Genomic DNA, 10,774 nt, shown 5'->3' with positions numbered 1-10,774 from the left:
AATACCCTTTTCAATTTGCGATCTTCCCTTAAATCAATATTTAATTCTAGCAATCAATCATAGGAAAATGTTTTTTTTGTTATTGAAATTTGTTGGTCATTAACTCCTACCATGGTATATGCTTTAGAAATTGCAACTACAGATGAAATCCTTATATGTGTCTAATTTCTCACAAACAGAAACCATTTGTTATATTTTTTGATGTTATCTTTATTATGTAAGTTTTCCGTTAAGCACAATTGCTTCCCTGGAAAAAAAATTATACAAGGCTTTTTGCATTCAAGAATCAAAACAATAAAAGAACTTGAAAGCATGATTTTATTAGAAACTTAACCACTTACTCATCAATGAACTGGCAGAAATATAAAAGAAAGTAGCTTTGGCTTCTCCTGCCATAGCTTATCCAATCATCATTTTCCCAATACCCTAAGAGAAAATTAAATGTACTTTATTGTAAACAAAAATGAATTTCCAACATATAAAGAATAGAGAATAAATCAGACTGACTTACAGGCAGGGCAAATAAGAGGATCCCTTTTCCTGTAGAGCATCAACTTTGAAAGATGTTAGGTTGCAATAGAGGCCATATGACCATTTCTATCACACACTTTTTGGAATGCTCTAGCCTAGCTTCAGTATAATTTTGGAAAAATAAATATTAATGTTAATGGGTACATAGAAATAAGCATGAATAATATTATCATCAATTCATTCAACCATATTAAATTTACCAATATCATCTCACTAAACATTGGGATCCGGGTCCATTATGTCATTGCTGACATGCTCTATCAGACATGGTTCCAAGTTACGTAGCTTATCAGGAAGCTCACCATCAGGACCAACAAGCATTTCTAAACTGAAAATATAGGATAGAAAAGAAACAACTATTAGCATGCTTCAGACCAAAACTACTAGAGATGGTTATTTATTTAGTTAAAATCAAAATCAACTGATCCTAATAAAAAAAAATGGCTATGAGTTATTTTCAAACTACCTTCAAATTTGCAATACTTATCTTGTTACAAGATATTTTTATAACCAAACAATTTGAAGGATCTTGACCAGAGCAAAAAGCCCAAGAAACCAAGGTTACCAAAGACAAGCAAAGGTAGTCTGCTATGGAATATGCATGTGGATAGAATATTTCCCAACTTATTTGAGCTGCAAAAAGATGTTGATTCTATACTTTACACTACAAAAAATTAGTATACACAGACAAGGTTGAGTAGGCACTATAGCAACATATTTAGAACTAGTCAAACATCCAAATCACCATTAAATAAAGGAATCATACATGAATAACTCCACTACCATCTTAAGATGAAACATAGTTGTCTCATCTTTTGGCTTAGAAGAATCGCTATCATTGCCTAACCACAAAATTATTGTAGTATTCAACTATGTTCTTCATAGCCTACAAAAGCTGACTAAGGTTATAACGTTTATAATGACTATAGACAAAAATATAAATTAGAAAAAGAAATATTATCATCAATGTTTTTAAATGTAGAATGAAATGGTTGTAAGTATGCATTTCTACCACATGCAAATGATGTTGAGATACAGACCTGTGCAATCCAATCTCCCAAGGAATAGACAACACCACTTATCACCATCTTTGCCAAAATAGGATTTGTCATAAAGCGATGTTAGAATAGTTACTAAAATGGTCATAAATTATGTTGTTACAGTAAAAGAATACTTTAACTTAAGAAAAAAAAAAACTATACAATATTAAAACATGACATCGTGCTTTAAAAACTAAAAAGGTACCTGTAACGAAGAACTTCATTTCAACTTGCTAATTGGTTATCACTATTAACTATAAGCTTATCTTTAAAGTTTGAGCTTCACTTGCTTTTGAGAATAGTTAAATATTCTCTACTTAATAGGGCCAACCATGTGAAGGTGGAAGCTCATTTGGCCCCTCCCCCACCCCCCAACATCACTCTAAATTCCCCATTAACATTTAATAACATTCAATTCATCCATTTTTGAAATATAACATTCAATCATTATATTCACATGATATCATTCATTAACACATAAAATTCATAAACACACAACATTCATGAATAATTCATTAACACAAAATTCATTAACATGCAATATTCAAGAGTAAGTCATTCATGAATAATTCATTAACACAATATTCATTAACACCCAACATTAATGAATAATATTCATTAACACAATATTCATTAACAATATTTAAGAGTAAGTCATTCATGAATAATCATATCTTTTTTTCTTTCTTGTTGTTTCTTTTTTCACTAGTACATTTGGGTTCATTTTTTGACCTTTATTGGTCAGACCAAATTTGACCAACCCATTGGTCGATATTTTCCTGGTCAAAACCTTCCAAAGCCATTGTTTAAGTTCAATCAAGAATTGGTCAAACTTTTGACCAATGAAGGTCAAAATTTTGACCAACAAATGTAGAAAAAAATTTAGGCGTTGGTGGAAATTTTGACCAATGAAGGTGGAAATTTTGACCAACAAAGGTAGAAAAATATTTAGGCGTTGGTGGAAATTTTTACCAACAAAGGTAGAAAAAAATTTAGGCGTTTGTGGAAATTTTGACCAACAAAGGTAGAAAAAAATTTAGGCGTTGGTGGAAATTTTGACCAATGAAGGTGGAAATTTTGACCAACAAAGGTAAGAAAAAATTTAGGTGTTGGTGGAAATTTCCACCAATAGCTAGGTGTAAATTTTTTTCACGCATTCTATAAAACAGTTCGCATGCCTTGCCTATGATATGAAATTTTGCATGCATCCTACACTCTCTCATCCGGCTGATGATGGATTATGCAGAGTGAACTGAAACCACAATTCTAAAAAACACACACAATCAAATCCAAAATGAATTTGCACTACAAATGGATTGTGGAAATCTGATATTGTTAATTTTGCATGCATGTCTACCAGGACAAATATATGTTTAAGTTGTGATTCTCCTGGTAGAAATGCATGCAATTTTACCAATATCAGATTTCCACAATCCATTTGTAGTGCAAGTTCATTTTGGATTTGATTGTGTGTTTTTTAGCATCATGGTTTCAAATCACTCTGCATAATCCTTCATCAACTGGATGAGAGAGAGTGCAGGATGCATGCAAAATGTCATATCATATGCAAGGCATGTGAACAATTTTATAGAATGCCTGAAAAAAATTGACAGTAACTAATATGAAGAATATATAATTAGTTATATGATTGAGACAAATCATGTACATGGTATGAAGGCAGTCCATGGCTGACAGGGCCCACCAAAAGATAGAACATATGATAAAAAGAATTATTTTCATGTTTTGAACATATGGGGTCCACATAACATGACTTATTATTGCACAATTCAACTAAGTTTAGTTAATTTCCATAGGGATTGTCCCCATTTAATGGTGAACATTTTGCCACATATCAAGCCTTTTGATTATATAACGAAATGGATAGCATGAAAAGTTTAAGTAATGTCAAGCCATTTATTTACTTGATATATAATGTGAATAGAACTATTATGTTGCTCAACAACAACCACCAAATAAAATTATCATCATGTACCCAAAAAGGGATGGATGGAATGTTGGAACCGAGCTCCAAATAACTACTATCACCATCCCTCTATATTATAAGTTATAGTGGTGCTCTAGATTTTCTCTATTCCATCATACACTTACATATCATACACTTTACCATAGTCCATATCAACAAGGTCAAAGAGATCAATTTCATTTGACTGGTATGTGGAAGACCTTGATGTTGAGAAGTTGTGTGATTCACGTGGAGTGGAAGGTGTTTTGGCCACTTGGAAGGAAGCTTCATCTCTTTTACCAGCTTCTTTATTTTTACTTGGAGAAGCATATTGCTTTGAATTGTCCCCATGGCTCCTTGCAAATGATGCCAAGAGTGTCCTTGCTATTTTCTTCTGCCATAACATAATGTTCACAAAGTGTTAGAATTGTCTCTAGATGAAAAGAAACTATAGAGGCTTAATTGACATGTGATCTTAGTTAATGTAGAAGATAGATTATGAAATATCATCTGAAATGTTGATACAAAAGTCTTCCTAAAACAAAAATGTAAACCATATCAATCCTAAAAATGATTTATATCATTAATCAATGTAAAAGAGAGTAGAAAGAAATCATAACCGCTACCTAAAATGTGAACATTGTAGACATTTGATCCTTTGAAATGAACATGTTCTCCTGATGAAGGCTTAAACAAGTTTGGATCCCTGCCGAAACACATGACATGTAATTGAATGGATAAAAAATTATGGTACAAGCACTTGAAACAATTAGACTAGATACTGTAGCTCAAGTGTCAAGGTCTTGAAAAATGTTTAACACATTTACTTATTGGTGAAGTTTATATAAAACATCAAGAAAAAGTTTGTTATATGGTGCAACATATTCACTCAAAGCCAGTGATCCAGCTAAAATCATCTGTTTAGAAAGAAAAACTCTTTACTATTTTTCCCATTGTTCTTTGCACCATCAAGTTTTATTTTAACTATTCTATGTGGAAAAAATGTAATCTAGAGAACAGTTTTTGTTCCACCAACATGTTCCATATAAATAAATGTCAAGGATTTTATATTATTCCAATCTAAACTGATTAGAAAGTTTACCTCAAAATTTTACAGATCTATCTTTGACCAAGTGGAAGCTATGTAACAGACTAGTTTGAGCTAAAGCAAGCTACCATATTAAGATGTTGAGGAAGATGTTGTACTTCTATCACTGGGAGCTTGTGTGTCTTCCTCATTACATGCTTGGGTTGAATATGTGACTATAGAATCACATGTCTCACCTATTGAAAAAATATAGTACATCAGCATGGCAAGAAGGCTTCCATCTTCCAACAATGCATTTAATGAATTGAACATCTCAATTGCAACCAACACAGTTTTGAGGGGTACGTCCCAAATGATCTGGCTAGAACTTGTGTTCCATGCCTAGATGCTACAAATAACAACCTATGATGCCTTCATTTGTACATAATGTCTTTCTAGTTTCTTTCTACTCACACACCCATTTCCTTTGATATGATCATCTAAAAATTGTGTCACTCTAAGCTCTCAACTGTTTCCTCTTGATTGATCATCTAATAACTATTAAATGAGAGCTTTGGGATAAGCTATAGGCATCCATCAAAGCGTAAAGGATTTTTTCATACGGTGTAGATGAAGTAGTAGCATTTGCCTTGGGAGACATGCTTGCAAAATGGAAGCATAGATAAGTCATGTGAACTATTTGATAGGATGCTTGAATGTAATGTGGTCATTAAAAGTCATGGTTGCTGGATATGCACAAAATAGATATATTGAGAAAATATATTTTTTTAAGTTGCAACTACCCTGGTAGACATGCATGCAAAATGTGGATTCCTATATGAATAGTTCAATTGAATCCTCCTCTTGGAGGGAGGCTACAACCAATAGATAGTTCATCCCTAACCCAAAGTTGAAAAACTATAGTTGATGCCACAAACCTCGAACAACGTTTCACACTACAGAAAAGACCATTTGGAAAAGCAGAAAACAAGACTTGACTTAGGGGAACCCATAAGGCAAATGATGTACTTCAGAGCCATTTTATGGTAAGCAGACTTAATCTCTTGATCGTATGCATAGCAAGTGATTCCCAGCACCTCATACAGATCCTTCCAGCATTCTTAAAAATTATTTTCTCCCTGGCAGAAGGTCGAAGCCCCAGGCATCTCATATAAACCAAATATCAGTGAGAAAGCTTCTTGGGGAAAATTTATGATATCATATACTTCAACACCCTAGTATTCAAGAGCCCTCCCACTGCAAGACATTCTGATTCTGAAGAAACAAAAAACTAGAATAGCATAGTTTTACCCTTGACTCTCATATGTGTGCATCAAGAATACAATGATAATGGGCAGAAATTACCTTTTTGCATATTAAACTCATGTTGGTCAAAATGTTGACCAACACGGGCATGTATTTAAAAAAATAAGATATGTTTCTTTGCATATTGTGACCAATTTGACCCCATTTTATTAGATGGTCAAAAATTTTGGTCTAAACATGGGGTCAAATGTACTAGTGTTAGCATGAAAAGTTAATCAAAATCAAAGAGAACATGAATACAACACACTTTGCACTAGGACATATACCATAATTCAATTACCTATTAAATGAGCATTTCAACTTGAAGAAAGTGGGGATAACAAAATAGAGCAATCATATAAGATTGGAAGCCTATCATGTAACTGCCTATAGAATTTCCAATTTCACTACCATAAACATTAGATGCCTACTACCAAAGAATATCTTCCTTGATACTGACATCCACATCCCATAATATGATTTAATTTCCCATCCCGTAGGCTTTGACTCAATCCTTGATTAGGAAACTACCATAACACATTAATACAAACTTCAGTCAAATGGTCAAAAATCATTTCCCACAACTTTCTACAACTATTAGTATTTCCTATATATCAAACAAAAGCCAGCAAATATAAATGATTACCTGAGTCAATAAGCCAGTTTGAGATAGCGAACCTCTAACTAAAGTCTAGCTTGCTAGATTTTCAAGACCAGCAAAGTTGAAACTAGATCCCATACCTCCAATTGGTTTATGTGAACCTTGATGTGGTAAATGTCCCCCAATGGGACCACCAGCACTTCCACATCCTGCACCAAATCATTTGTTACAGTTCACTCTTGCATTCTTGTCTCCTGATGATGGATCTTGTAGTGTGATTCGAAACATTAATCCTAAAAATACCATACACAATCAAATTGAAAAAAGAAAAATTTACTTTTCAAATAGATTAATGTTGATGTAGCTACAAGATTATGCTTACCACAAATTCATTTGATCCAAAACATTAATGTTAAACCACACATTCATTTGATCTAAAACATTGATGCTAAACCACAAATTCATTTGATCCAAAATGATGATGCTAAAAATATTTACACAATTGAATTTAAAAATCAAATTGCAGTGTCATTCAAACTTACCATATCTAAAGGGATAAGCAACAAAATCCACTGCAATGTCATAGATGTCTGAGGAAACAATAGTTGATCCTAGCAGTGATCTCTCCAAGTTGGAGAGAGTAGGTGCCTAGTTTTTGTTGAAGTAGGGTGATGCATCATTTATTCTTACATTGCATGGCCTCCCTTCCATAGCAAGAAATGTTCTATTTTAAGGTGAATATCCAAAGATCGACAGCCCTACTACTATGAACTTTCTAGGTCCAGCATTGTACAGATCCTAGCATAGTTACTGTTAACATTTCCTATATTGAAGAAATAACTAACACCCCAATCAGCATTCCCTGTAGCCAAGTAGTAAAGCACATTGCTTACAATACTCGAAGCATGCTCTGCCCCAACAATGGTTGTTATTCAAGATGTATATTCCCTGAAATATTGCACTTGCTTCCATAATGCTCGTTTAACAATACCTGCACCGATCAGCAGACACCAAAGAACCAAAAATTCAGAGCCAAATGTTACAAATGCATTGCAGAGCTAAGTCTTATATGACAAAGCATTATCTACAAAATTTGTGTCAGGTTCGTTTAATAGAATTTGGAAAGACTTTAGCAAGAATATGATAAGGACTAGACTTTTGCAAGAACGGGACCAAACTTTGAGCTTGCCAATGAAGAATTTGATAACATAGTACTCAATAAAAAATTCCTGCAAAATATATTCTTTCAAAAGAAATTTTGACCTAAAAGGCACCTGATAAGATGAAGGTTCAAGATAAAATTTTGTTGGAAGATTAGAGCGAAAGACACCACTTTCAAGATATTCAACATGGCCTCCAATATATGTTTCACTCTCAAGTAGATGCCCATTGTAAGACTTTTTTGGTTCAGATTGATGCTTGTTGGGACAAATGATGTTTTCCTTGAATGCTTGCAAAGGTTCATACATTAATAAAAATCCAACAATAATATCATCAAAACCCTATATTATAATCACCAAAGCACTAATAATCATGTTTAAGCCTCAAAGCACCTTTCAAAAAACCTAGGAACAAAAAGGATGAAATCACTAAAGAAAAGAAACAGATTTTTCTAGAATGAAAATCTAAGACTTGAAGAAAGCATTTAAGCATTATAACACTTAATAAGATCTAGCTTGGATTTAACCAATGTTGTACCAAAATAGTAGGGAACAACCGAGAATGTAATTATTTCAATAGCCATTTCATTTACAAAAAATCTTTAAAAGTATACATTATTGAATTTCAGTTTTCTAAATGTGTGAATATTCCAAAACCTTGATAGATTGAAGTGACCCTAAATTAGATTGGAACAATTTATAAAAGATTTCAAGCCATTGAAAGATTAGTCACCTGAACAATAAGCAACATTTCACAAAGAGTTCCACTACCTTTACATAAAACTTCATCAGGGGGCATAGGGATTATTGTTGCTAAAGAAAAGATAAAAGGGTGTACATATGTCATGTAAAGGTAATATGTTTCAACTGCATCAAATACTAAATAGGAAGCCATTGTATGCACAAAATAAGTATCAAAAGAACATATCATTGCACTTAGAAATGGAGAACAATAAAACCAGTACACTAACAAATAATTTAAACAAGCAACGTAAAGAGTAATGTAATATTATCTTTTACTCCTGCTAGTCAAATACAAAATGAGTGAATCAAGAAATCAGCATCAATATTCAAGTGTATCATTATGATTGACTTGTGGCTCTTCCATTGCAAAGCAGACCATATCCTTAGGATTTACTTCCAATGGATCATAACCTAACTTTGCTTTTGTAATAGCCTACATTAGAATGCAAAAAAAAGAAAGGAAAAAGGCAGAAAAAATATTAATGACCATGAATGACCAAGAATAAGTCAACAGGCTAGAATGTACATCAGATATAATACAAGAAAACTAGGAAAACTTGTCCTAGGACAATTAACTCAATTGTTAAGAACTAACATAATACTTGCATATTTCTAATTCATTGTCTACAACTTAAAATAGGATTACATCTACTAAACATAATATAAATCACTCAACAAATTTGAATGTGGTAGAAGAGTGATCAGCAACATAGTGAATCAATCCTATAGGTTTGTGGCATTGACAACACTTGCTGGTTTGAGAAGAGATTCAAAAGAAGGCCTGGTTGAGGATGCAATTCAACAACAAGCAAGAGCGAAGACATGATGCAAGCATCACTCTGATGCAAAGACTGGCAACAAATAAACATGCAAACATATTCTTATTTTATAAATTTCAATGAAATCTATTTTCTCCTGATCAGATCAAAAGATTGCAAGAGATCACTCAAGGCATTCACATCATGATCTTAGCCAAATTACAAAAAGTCATTTTAATCAAATTACTTTCTTTCAATATAATGGGAGGAATCTCCTTTGATAGCAATTCACCAAAAAAGAAAAAAAAACTCAAAACATGTAGAAAACAAAAAGTAGAGAATGCCATTTAAAGAACTTTTTCAATGTGTTGAAGAAAGATGGTAGGCACAATATGATACAAAACTAGATTAAACATATACCCACCATTTTAATCTCAAACAAGACATCCACTGAATTGTTATCCTCTCTTAAAAGAAAATCAGGATTCGTAAAACTGCTAATTTAAAAGGTTCATAGTGCATTCTATCCATTAAGCAAAGTGCAACTTGAGATTTTTTTTTTTGAAAAGTAACCTTCTAGAACACATGCAAAATGAAACGTACACTTTTTGCCAAGTTTGGATCAAGGATGTTCTACTTCTAGATGAAGAGGTTACTGCTATTTTTCTATTTATAGTGTTACTGTTACCAAAAACATAGGAAAGATACATAAGAATATGCCCACTATTTAGAAACATCAAGACAGTAAGACATGAGATCTTGAAGGGAAAAGAAGAGGAGGTTCATAGAATTAATGTAGTGCCTATCCTCGTTCACATCTTGTTCTGGACATTGTTGTTATTATCAGACTATGATAGACTAGTTTTATGTTGATGGATTAGTAGTATTGTTTTGACACTATCAGACATTATGTTATGGATTCAGTGGTTATATGATGAGATCATTTAGATTTTACGTTTCATGCATATATGATGATCATTATATTGTTTTTAGTTATTATTGATGACTAGATGGATGGTTTATTATCTTATGTGTTTTATTATGGATACTTACCCCATACTTGCATGTGTATGGTGTGTGTGTTTTCTTATTGTATGGCATTTCTGATGTGGTTAAGGAAGGGAGTCGTAGTCACCTGCTTAGTTGGGATCTACACAATGCACCACTTCCTGCCATTGTCTGTTTAGCTTAGCATTATATATATATATATATATATATATATATATATATATATATTGTATGTACATGCATGATTTTTCTGCAGGTTGTAGGTACCGAGTATCGACTTCCCTGAATTGCTAGGATGAGCATACCTTATTATACTATCTCAATGATAAGAGGAGGGAGATAAATTCTCAAGTCCAAATCCCAAACCTTTAAACCAATTGTCCTAGTGAGGTAGGGCAAGTATCTAGATATTTTACCCCACCGAATGTGTCGGATGACATGATTCATGATTTTTAACCCTTTAGACTGATTTTGAGTGATTTTCTCTATGATGGGTTTTCATATTTTATCTTGGAGGTCTATGGTGAATTTTCTATTAATTAAGTCTTAATAAATGGATTTAATTAATAAATTAATTATTTGAGAAAATTAATATAAAATATCATGTTATTTGATATTTTGATTATAATTAATTAAA

The sequence above is a fragment of the Cupressus sempervirens genome, chromosome 7, assembly GCF_028749045.1.
Source record: "Cupressus sempervirens isolate cs-2001-9-10 chromosome 7, ASM2874904v1, whole genome shotgun sequence".
In the NCBI taxonomy this organism is placed as follows: Eukaryota; Viridiplantae; Streptophyta; class Pinopsida; order Cupressales; family Cupressaceae; genus Cupressus; species Cupressus sempervirens.
This window is presented reverse-complemented; position numbering follows the sequence as displayed.